General features: G+C 36.6%; 1 long non-coding RNA gene across 1 annotated transcript in view; it reads right to left on the bottom strand.

Annotated features, from left to right (window-relative positions):
• Positions 1–1,498: 1,498 nt before the first annotated feature.
• The window catches only part of LOC139813878 (uncharacterized), a 186,272-nt gene continuing 175,261 nt past the window's right edge, over positions 1,499–12,509 (bottom strand). The window contains exons 5-6 of the long non-coding RNA XR_011732289.1: positions 12,087–12,242; positions 1,499–2,234 (exon numbers count right to left, since the gene is read on the bottom strand). This is a non-coding gene — a long non-coding RNA (uncharacterized lncRNA). The remainder of the gene's footprint in view (positions 2,235–12,086; positions 12,243–12,509) is intronic.

The following is a 12,509-nucleotide window of genomic DNA, read 5'->3' as shown; positions in this document are numbered from 1 at the left end:
GTGAAAATAACACACTTGGATTTGCACTGTAGTTGAGTAATGCCAGTCCAGTTATCTCAATAATAACTTATTATTCAGAGATTCAATAATCTTACATGATTTAAATAAATAGTTGGCCTATCAATCTAAATCTGTGACATCATAAAGCTGATGCGAGATGAACGTATCTCTTGGTATAATAATAATAATTAATAAATGCATTGAAACGTGCCATTTTAATTGCAATTTTCAGACGCATCTAAAAGCAATTACCGCTTACGATGCGACAATCCAGTGCACGAGTTTATTAATCATAATTATCGGTCACTGCACTGTTAATAAGAAAATACAGATATCTTAAAAATTTCTCTATTATTGCTTTATTACTACTTAATTTTTTTATACTTACACTTATTACTACTTGTATCTACTTTTTATATATTTTTACTTCTATTGCTTTTTTATAAATATAATAATGTAAGTGAAATATAAATTCCCGAAATGGATTACCATTCAGGTCATATACTCTTGTACTTATAATCTTCAACTCTTTAATCAAATTTTTACAAAACCGGCTATATGGAATAATTTTTTTTTTTTTAAATATATGCCAAGCTTATCAAGAAAAGGTAAGCAAGAAGAGAGTGTAACATTTAAAACACATTTTTGTTTTTTTGTTGTGTCCACTTTCCCAGATTGTGAAGATAACATTCGTGATATTTTAAAGAATACTTAGCAATATCAAAACTAGCTATCATATTTTTATTATTAGTATTTTATATTCTATACTACTTCTATTTCCGCGGAATAGAACGCACTCTTACCTCGTTTTATGCTGTGGTATGCAAGCATGGTTGAATAATCTTTTCAATGACACGTCTCTCCACTTCCGATCGGATTTCGTCTGACTGCAGTAGAGCGAGATTGTTGTACGCGTGACGCTCATCGCGACCTATATTTCATTCTTGAATAAGGATGACATTTGCGGCCTCTGATCCACGGCAGGACTTAGTACGCAGGAAGCGGTAAGCGCTTTATAGCGACAACTAAATCTTGCACGTACAAACGGGTCGAGCGGTATGAGAGATGACGCCGGGTTGAAGCAGTGTTTTGGCTCACTGGCGCCGGGCTTTACCAAACTTTCTTCGTAGCTCGGGACGGAAATACAGGGAGTGAAGTTCCCTGCTCCTTAGGAGTTACTCGTTCCGGTCATGTACACATAATACATCTGTTAATGAGTTAATTATAGAGATTTTTGCTCGCCTATCAATTTCTATTAACGATATTAATCTGAGGGAAATCTTTGATTTATATATAAAATTAATTTTCAGGGATATTATAGTTTAGAATAACTATAGTAATAATTAAAATAAATCTTTAGTTCGAGAGAAAGTATATTGTAATCTCTCTCTCTCTCTCTCTCTCTCTCTCGCTGAGCATATTAATAAATTGCAATCAACAATCAAAAATTGAGTTATGCGTTTTATTATTATTTTTTTCTAACAACTGTCAAATAAATATTGCAAAAACAGAATTTTATTTCATGGTTAAAAAAATTGAAACTGTTGCCACAAAAATGAAAAAGTTTAACTAACATTTAAAAATCGGGAATGGATGGTAGTGATATGTGTGTCCACACTATCGATAAAACTGAAAATATCATATTCTACGATATCGTGTAACTGGCATATATGTATGTCAGTATATCACAATATATACACATACATATATAGAACTTATGATTCGAGAACTTCATGGGAAACAAGTGCAAGAAGCATCACATCGCATCAGTGGCACAATCTAGCTATATAATTATTACATTTTACATACAATAAAACATATTACAATACAATTATATATACAATTAAAATATAATTTACTAGCTTAACTATAAGTTTTGACGGTAATATTCACTTGTAAATAATATTATTGGTAGCTATAAAAATGTACAGTTTATTACATTATTAAAAAAAAATAAAAAAAACTATAATTAATATTATCGACAGGCACATTATTAGACTGCAAATTGTAATATTTACAAACTTCGAGAAAAAATCCGTTTAAAAAAGTAAAAATCTTATTCTACCAAAAGAAGTAAAACTCAATAGGGTGAACAAGACGTGCAATCGTGTGCTCCTATTCATTTTACCACAAGAAAACGGACACGTAGACACGTTGGAAGCTCTTATTATCAAAGCCGACGATAAATCCCAGTCTTCAGAATGAGCATGGACAGCAAACCGCTCTGCATATTGCTGTGAACAGAAACGATCAAAAGTGATGTTTTTCTATTACTGCAGAAAGGTTGCTAGCGCTAATATTCTCAATAGCAAGGGCCTAGCTGCCATTACTATTTAGCAATAAAGAGACAACGCAACATATAAAATTGATATTGCAAGAACACTGGCAATGCTTAGATTTAGATAATTACGGGAATTACAATAAATTAGACAAGAGAAGAAAATGTGATCTACTAAAATCTGCTAGGATTGTTGTTGCCGATAAGACTTAATAGCATATTTGCTCGTATTATTTATATATCTGACCCGGAAAGCATTAATGTTCAGAATGCACGAGATGTCGAACGCTACCGCGTCTTGGAAATACGCATAAAAAAGTCACAAGTTTGCTTTATATAGAAAAACTCGTATAAATGCAGTTGTATCCAATTGCATCACATTTATAAATAACAGTTAATAAGTCGCGACTCACGAAAATAGCGACATCGTTATGTTTGCATATTTTAAAGGAAAGAACAACACAAAAGAGATTGAATATTGCATGCCGCATGAAAGGCTTCTAAAATATTTACAGCGTGGAGTATTATTATCTTGTATTTAACAACTTTTAATGGCTCGTATCGTAAGCGCTGTCCAAATATGGCAACGCTAAAGAAACTCGTGAAACGGCAGCAACAATTTGATCATCGCTTTAGCATTACGCTCCCTTATTAAAATAACATCTATTCGTGGAGTTGTACAGCTACATTATTTATGTATATTATAGTGTAAAGAAGAATATAACTCGAAGCGTTTAATTTAAATACATTGAGCAGCTTATTCATGTCAAATTATTTTTTAACAAGATTTTATAATCTGATCAACTTTTGTTTTTTGCGAACGAAGATATTAGTAATCGCGCCGTTAATTGCAATTTTTCAATTTTAAACATTATATATTTTTGTAATAAAATTTTATATTACTTATAATTCTATTAAAGTCTATTTTAAATTATTTATCGAATACAATATGTTGTTTTGTATTTCCCTTCCCGAGAAAATTTTCTTTTCCTTTCCACTTTTAATTGAAGACAGCGAAGTGCCTTGATATTTCGGATCGGCTTTGAACTGATCCAGTAGAAACTGCCAACGTGTAGTCAGACCACGTGCAAGTTACTCAGATCTGCGCTACGTCACTTCGCCGTCAAACTACTTCGCTCCGTTATCTAGTAGTGAACTCTGAACTCGCTGTCATTCGAGCGTTAACGTGGGGCGCGAATATTATCGGCGTGTCACGCATATCTCGAGCGTAACGGGCGAAATTGCGATGTCGTCGTGGTCGTGGATCGAGACGAGCAATGCCGACGTCGCGCTGAGCTTTCACTTTCGGCGCGCCTATAGCGAGCTATCGAGCTAGTTTTACGAGCTTCCGTGCTACCCACCCGTAATGCGGTTTATCGCCCCCGCGAGAAATCTGCTCCTCCGAAGCCCGTCGAGTCCTTGGTAACTCCGGGTCCGTCTTTCGACAGTTCTCGCAATACTGTGTTGTCATCAGGACAGAAAATCTGTTTGGAAGCTATGAATTCCTTAGATCGATGAATTCAATGCACGTATTACAAGTAATCATGCACGAAAAACGAATATAACGATGTAGCGAAATTTAGTGATCCCTTTATTCAATACCTGCTTTCTTTATACTTAATTTTAATCTGTTTTATTATATTATTACGTTCATTCAAAAATAGAGAATTTAACTGAAATATCTAATTAACAAGATAAAATAGAATTAATACTTTTTCTCATTCGTCTATTCGAACACATAGAAATATTGTTTTATACTTTTATGAGTTCAATGTTCAGGAACAGCGGATGATAAATGACAGTAAATTATCGCAAGCGAGATGAAGCGATACACTGTTCAGTACTGTCGCTTAACTGTTATATCGTTACTGCTACACCGTTAACTGGATTTTCGAGGTGACAGATAATCGTTTGCGCAACGACGCATGGAATTCGAAGGTGGACCGGATTATCGGTGACACGCGTTCACCGATGCTTCTTCCAGATACGAATACGCGATGTATGCCGTTAAGCTCGCGCGGTTGGACGACACGGCGATGGATGATTGTTCAACGAGGAGCGCAGTGAGTTAATACAGGCTTAAGATTTATTAATGGGATAACGCATATGCGAGGCGAATGGTGCGCCGCGTGGCCAAATGATTGCGGCGCCGTGCGTTTTCAGAGGAAATTATTTAGATTGCTGTCAAACATTCGGCCTGACATCAATTATCGCGTAGATCATTAGCTTACGCATATTAATCTTTGTTACCGAGCCGCGTATCTCATCGTGGCTCCTGCACAGAGAACACGCCGTAATAAATTTATGAACTGACGAAGGGATTATAACGGGCGTTGCGCAAAAGGGGTGGCGAATGTGAATTGTGCAAATAATTACGGCTCATCCGGATTTCGTTTTATATCCCGTGTCACTGAGTATGCCGCAATTATTTAGTTTATAAACTGTATGTCTCGATATAGTTAGAAAAGGGAGTATTAAGTTATCTGTGATGGAAAACAATGCAGCGGCGATACATAATTATATCTATCTTTTGTTTTATCTTTGCGAAATTGTTGTGCTAAAAAGTGAGGGAGACAATACGTTGGTTTAATCAGGTCAAAATCACCAAAAATAGTTGCATTATTTATTCCTAAGCGTCAATATCGTACCTTTTATAACGAATGGTAAACAGATTGTTGTAAATAGCGTCATTAACTATTTGAATCATGCCATACAAAACGTAATGTATGAAGAAATGTTTTTATATTATGAAATTATATTATGGAGTAGTATATTATATTTTTTTCATTAAATATTTAAATAACTGAATTAAAGTAGCTAATCAATAAAATCTGTTCAATAAGAAAAACTAATATTAAGTGCGATTAATGAATAATAGTTAGTTGTTCCATTATTTACTCTGTAAATTTCATTATTGCTCTTTTTCAGCAATACTTATTAATTACGACATTAAATCTGAGCTCTATGAGCTTTTTCAACATCCTTTTAAATGTCCTTTGAACGTATACCCGTCTGTTTACAACAAACATCCGAATTTTCGAATCTATTTATTTATAGAGTTTATCTTTCTATACAATAAACTAAAAAAACAAAAGAAGCTTAACGTTATTCGAACTGCAAAAATTGCTAACAAAAGAGTAAACAATAAATATACTATCTGAAAATTTAGTCCAAAAAGTCAGTGAAAAGATCTACTGCAAGTATTGATGTATTGATGTAAAAAAATCAATTGAACAATTTAACTACTTGCAAAAATATAATGTAACATATTTGTATTAATAAATTTAATTTTTTCTTAGATGTTAGTAAATATCTATCAGACTTTAATCTCTCGACTATAATATTAGGTGTATGTAAGAAAAGTACAAAGTTTTTTAATAATAAAGTATTATATTGAAAAATATTTTATATGTACTTTATATAGAAAGAAAGTTCTCCTCTTATTTACTTCTAGCATTCTTTCTCGCATTACAGTTAATAAATCAGTTGAGTTCAGTATATGTGTAACATGAAATATAGATTTTTAATACTGGCAGTGAATATTGGAATGCATGACATCGATAACGACATTACGGCATACATTAAACGACGAAATAATAAAAACTTTTGATAAAATTTACGTTTTTAAATTACAATTTAGTACGATTTCTATAAAGATAAAATATTAATATAAAGATTTAGAAAAATTATTAAATATATATAACAAAAAAATCTGCTATATGTATAGATTAGTTTAAAGTTTGAATATTGATTATTATTAAACTTAATATTTAACATTAAATAATTTAATTTTAAAGTAAAATATTTTATTTTACTATTACAAAATAGTAACAAAAAAGTAACGAATCGTTATTTTCTTAGTAACACATAATTCAGCGCGTTAAACGTAAAATACGATACATATACTGCGAATTAGAATTCCCTACCTGTATATACGTATATATTCGTCGAATATCGAGATACATGCATTGTTTAGAGATGCTTTGGGACGTAGTTGGTTATATACAATAGTAATTACCTATCATGTAAACTATACGTTCCCCTACAATGCCTCGCGCGTAATCGATAGTCGCGCTGCAACAAGTAGATGTATACAAACTAGCAAATGAGAACGACGACTTTCGTTCCGATACACTCGAGGATCGTTGTTGTACGGTCAATCTACCTGCGAAACATTAATAGCCACATGCACTTCGACTGTTTCATTGTCACAGTTTGACTTTTCCTTTCACTGGGTAACACGCTGATTACAGATAAAATTAAATGACTAATACCGATGAAACCCACAGCATGCTCGAACCTTTTGCGAGTGTTTGAAAATGTAATAGTACTTAAATGTAATTGAAACTTCTTATATTATAATTAAACCTAATATAAAAGTAATATAATATAATAATTTGTCATATTATAATTTGAACTTTTTAAAACACATTCAAAGTTTTTATAAATATTTTCAAACATAACAATACCTGGCACAAAAAATTGTGTTAATAGACAATTAAAAACTGAATACCTATTTCATTTCACAAAAAATATCATATTTTTAGAGTTTGCCTGAAATTGCATTAAAAAAAAGAAAAGAATGATTTACAAATATCTGAAATATTTCTATCTAGAACAAAGTAAAATTAATCAAAAGATGTCTCTCTTGTAACTTTTAATAACTTTTAATTATCATTCACTTTTCATTAATGATACAATATTAACGTGAATCAAGACAGTTTATCGCATGTATTTCGTTCATTGCGCTTACGCGCAAAGCACATTATTATTATTGGAGCTTGTCACTCTATAAATTATAGATAAAAGTCAATGATGGCTGCAGAAGAAGGTGAATAAAAGTTCGCTTGTGGCATGAAACTTTCTGCATTCGTCGCTGCGACCTCGGGTGACCGCGCACCTTTATTCGATTCAGAGTTTCATTTTATATCTCTTTAACGCTATTATTTGATATCGTTGCCATTAGTTAAGCGGTATTTATGGCAGGTTTCGGTAATACCGCGCGTTTGAATATCCCCCTAGAGCCTTTCAAAACGTTCCCCCGAGCAATTAAAATACGCACGGTTGTCACCGGATGGTCCTTTTTTACGACTAAACCGCTCACCCATTACCACAATTCCGCCAGAACGGCCGCCATCCGAGCCGTCGTTCGTTGGCGTTAAGCCGCGTGCGAAAATGGCTTTTCTTCTCGCCAGTTCTCCCGACTTGCTAATTAAATAAAAGGGTCGACAAGAGAAAGAGGAAGTGCTGCCTTACCCTATCCTCCTATCAGCCGTGACCGCGCACACGGAAAGAACTCAAATGAGGAAGTATCTGTAAAAGTGACTTCCGCTCCTTCTCTGTCCTTTCTTTTCCCTTCTTCACCATATTACTTAACCACCTATCCAGCAAGTTCGTTCACAATGGTTTTCTTGTTGCTGTTGAAAGTCCTCTATTTTTTACGATCATCGTTTTTTTCTGCAACTCCTTTTCCAACGCATCTGTTGCCCAGCTGATTCCGGTATACTTTGCACACATTTACAACAATATTGTTGGTGTTAAATATAGATACTCTTTTTTCAATTATCGTTGCTTTTATGACTTGAACCTTCTTATCTGTCTCTCCCATTTACATGGAAAAATTACAAATATCATACTTTGCCCTCGGCAAATTTGCATATCAAAAAGTAACTCAAACAAAGAGACTTTTTACTTGAAAAATACCGAACATCATTCGGGGATTTTAGATGACATCGAGAAATAAAGTTTGCTCTCGAAAAAAATTGTTCTTCCTTCCTTTTCAGACTTACGTCTTTACCGCAAGTTTAATCGAGCATATCCTATCGTACTCTGAACCGATGGATTAGGATACGCGTAGAAATTGATCGGATGGAGCTACGCGAGATACGTATTTCGGGATAACTTTTCACTCCTGAAGTTCTTTCTACCTTTTTCTTCCTTCAATCGTCAATCGCACACGGATATTTCTACATTATCAGAGACAGCTAAAAGGGGCGGTGCGCGGTGTATGAACCGCGCGGTGCATTTCATATTCATGATATCCTCGCTTAGTAAAGTGGACTTACTTAGAAGTAATATAAATGATAATTTGCACCATTGTTCTTGCTTTGCAGCTCAACCGCGCGACTTGCAGCATTAACAATCATCAACGTCGAATGAGGAGGTCGCGCGCGAAGTTCGATTCTGAGCAACCGTTGCATCCGCGCACCCGCGGAGAACATAATTCCTCAATGAAAATTCATATAAGGGAGCTACTCGCGGCGGGGCAAATAATATTCAGGAAAAGTATACCGCCGCGCTCTGAGAGAGAGCGATAAGTAATTTTCCGCCCAAGAAAATCTAAAGTTGCAAGTGCAGAGACTTGCCATTGAAGTACCTATGTTCTACTTACGCGAAGCAATCTGACTGCACGAAATAACGTAGTAAATACAAATTAATGAGCAAATTCCCACAGTTGTTACTGAATTTTGTTTACTATGATACAAATGAACGCGTAAATTGCCTACATCGTGTTATTCGTATTACTCGTGTCATTCGTTAGTTTCATAATTTCTTTGTTTATCGTACACCGCTTTATACCGAGAAAATGTTTTGCCAGAATTTTATATCAGTAAATTCGATACACGGAAAGAGTTGTGAAATTGAGTAAAATGAAGAACTCACGAACGTTCGTAAAATAAGGGCGCGTGCATACAAATTCTGTTAGCCAGGGAAAATTGTCCGAACTTGGATACATATTTAGCAGCGTTATCTCAAATTGGGGAGTAACAGAGCGCGTGTGTAACAATTCGCCAAATATGATTATACGCTCGTAAATCCTGAGCTGCTCCACTTACAAAGTCGAGTAAACGCGGCGGAGGGTTGACCGCGGTCCGCGCGCGATCGAGATCAGGTAGTATTAATTACGCACCCTCTCCCGTCCACGATTTGCGGAAGCCACTAACAATAAGGATCACGTCGCCGTAATCGCGGTATTAACGATAACTCCCGGGTGCCGTGCCGTGCGCCAGCTTTTCCGGGACGTCTCACGTGCCGCTACGATTCGGCTCCTCCGCGAAACAGGCTCCCGCGCCCTCAAATAATTCCTTCTAGTTTGGGCGAAGTTAATCCCGCCGGATCATATTGTATTACCTTGCTTGAGCTTAAGGGAACCGGCACCGCAGAGCAGACCCGGTGACAGTGGTACCAGCATACAGACTGGGGAGAATCGAGAAGGAAGAAAGGGAAGAGCGATAGCGGTGCGACGGCGAAACGGAGAGAAACGAAGAGGGAAGACTCGAGAGCGGCGCCGGCGGTGCGCGGCGGCGACGGCGGAGGAGGAATTCCAGAAGATCCACGCGGATTACGTACGTGATTGTACGACAGTGACGTCACCGTGGCCATTGTTCCTGCTGTAATATACGAGCGGGCATAATCCTCAAATTACGTTCCCGTAACGCGGCGCTTCCGTCCGTCCGTTTGCGCCTGTCCGGGGCTCACGTACGCACGATAATAGTTTCCCGCATAATAGTTTACTAATGACGCCTTCATTATCATATGCCGGCCGTCGTCATACCGGCACGCACGGTATAGATTAACGCGCCCCGGCCTCTTCTCCGCGATCACGATTCTCGTTCCGCGCCGAAGTCGCCAGGGATGGTCTCGAGATCGTTTTGCACGGACGCGCGCGAATCCACGGAAATCCGCCTAGACGATTATAGAACGCCGTCGGAACGCCTTAGTTTCTAATTCGCGATACGGCTTAGTGACCGGAGCTCCATTTTCGGCAGCTTCCAGGTTAATCCTTTGACCACTTCATTTAACTATGACAGTCTAGCTTCTGTACCTTTGGTTTCGTAAGTGGACGATTATCTGGTCTTTCCAGAATATCTCTAATGTATCCCTTATGAAGAAAAAATTTATAATGCTTATTAATTTCTCATTTATCATGCGATAATTGATAACGTCAATAAAGCCAGAATTTAATAAAATTCAATTATATGGATTAAAATTTTTGTGCAATGTTTTACGAATATTTATTATAACATTTAATGTAAAAAAAGCAACTTACGTGAATTTTTAAAATATATAGTCCGTCATGTTTTATTTTAAACTATTATTGATGTATCGATTATTGATACTTCTACAAGGTATTTTTGTATTTAAGTACTCTTTGAAGTTAATTGAGGGCTATTGCAGAAAAGGCTGCATCAATCACGCGAAAAAGCGTTTGAAACGTTGATTAATTGTCCATAGACTTTTATTTCCTTCTACCTTCTTTCATCTCAACAGTTTCAGTTGCCTCTATGCTATTAGAACAGTGGTGCAATTTATGTCACATTAAGAATCATTAACGGGTTTGTTATTTCACAAATTCATCGTGTAAAATCACACATTAAATATGTAGTAATGAGACATTTTCATGGCTGGGTAGGTAGATTTTAATAAGAGATTGCACGGTACGTAAAATCTAATCTTTAGTTTATGCTTCATTTTCTTTTATCTCACTTTTTATCAAAATTCGCAAACGCGACGACGCCATTTCCGTAGGATTTACGTAGGAACTAATCAGATGCCCAACATTTTCATGCTGAACTCATATATTCCCGTCAGCATGATGTAATGGGCGCGATAAAATGGGCCATTCGTGTTCGCGATTTTTACCAGTCGATGCCCATCGATAGCGCGTTATCCAGACCATCCAGACAGCCGGTTTGATGCGTAGGAGCACACTTTGATAAACGCCGCATCAAAGCATTTTATGTCAAGAGTAAATCGACATTTTCATCGGGCGCGCACAGTACGGACGTCAGCTTTTACCGTTTTACCATAAAAAAATTTGCGAATATATATGTTTTTTTTTCACGTATATAAACACGTAAAAAAAAGGGCCGATACATTCATGAAGCACGAAATTGCGTGAGGGAGAAATTCGCACGATGTCACTTCCGCATTGTTATTATCTCACGAGAGACTTTCTGGATAAAGCGACGTTCGCTGATAACGAGGCGCGCGATGGTGAGATATTGTTCGGCTAACGCTTTTTGAAGCGTACATATTTCACAAACGCCGGCCGTAATTACGATCGACTTAACTGATGTATCTAACGTCGTTCCTCTCGCGCACCCCGTGGCAGCGTAATCTGATACGTACATTCCCGGATACGTATCGCCCGGTATTAGTTTCCGCGACGGAAATATATCGACAAACCGAGCCGACGCGAAAGGAATCTCGATAGCCGCAAGAAAACCGACATTGCTATTAAGTAACGTTTTTCATAGTTCCGAGTATGTCGGAGCTTCGATATTATAGCTTATCAAGTTCTACCAGAATTGACATATGCATTTTTTTATCTTGAAGTGAAAAAGATAGAGAGAACAGATGTTCCATTGTTCTCTCTAACAGTTTGTTTTCGAATTAATAAATTCAGATAAATTCGACTCTTCGTATAGATACTTCCTAGAATTATCCCAACAAATTGAGCATTCGATTAATATTAAATATGTAGAAATCAGATACATAATCTAAAGAACTAATTATAAATAATAAACTAATTGCAAAGATGTGCAAAAAAGATCGTTACTTTAATCACCAATATTTATTCCGTAAGTTTCAAATTAAAGGACGTTACGTGTCATTTCCTACTCGAAAAGAGTAAATTGGAATCAACAAGCTAATCAGAGTTCGAAGATCCGGCGGGACGGAAAGTTTTATCTGATTTTTCCAATACCTGGATTATCAGTTAGGCGAGGAAGTATAAGAAACCAGGGTCGAGTTGTGATCGCGCGAAAGAGGGAAGAAATCGATCTCGGTAATATCTCTACTTTACCTTTGTAATTTCATAAAGGAAAAAGATCGCGCCCGCACCACTGTCCCACCGCCAAGAAAGCCTTGAAGATTCCTATCTTCTTTTTCGCCTCCATTTAGCTCGATTCTCGCACAGTTGCCGGGCGGAGAATCCCCAGGAATCGACAATTCATGTAACCTAGAAATAAGTTGAAAGAGTTGCAGACTATGCAAAGTAGCTTTTCAAGCTGCAACCTGCAACATGCGACATAATGCGGGGTTAATATAGGGCTTTGATCCCTCGACCCTCGACGCATTGAACGCAGTGCATTATTGAGAAAACGCAAACGTAATCGTTAGATTACGGGTATAATAGATGTTCCAGATCTGTTTTATGATGTTTCAATAAGAAATAGCAATCTCCCCTGATTGAAAAGTGTAGCAATATGTAACTATACTAATAGTA

The sequence above is a fragment of the Temnothorax longispinosus genome, chromosome 5 (assembly GCF_030848805.1).
Source record: "Temnothorax longispinosus isolate EJ_2023e chromosome 5, Tlon_JGU_v1, whole genome shotgun sequence".
In the NCBI taxonomy this organism is placed as follows: Eukaryota; Metazoa; Arthropoda; class Insecta; order Hymenoptera; family Formicidae; genus Temnothorax; species Temnothorax longispinosus.
Note: the sequence above shows the minus strand (reverse complement) of the source record. Positions and strands in the feature narration are given on the sequence as shown.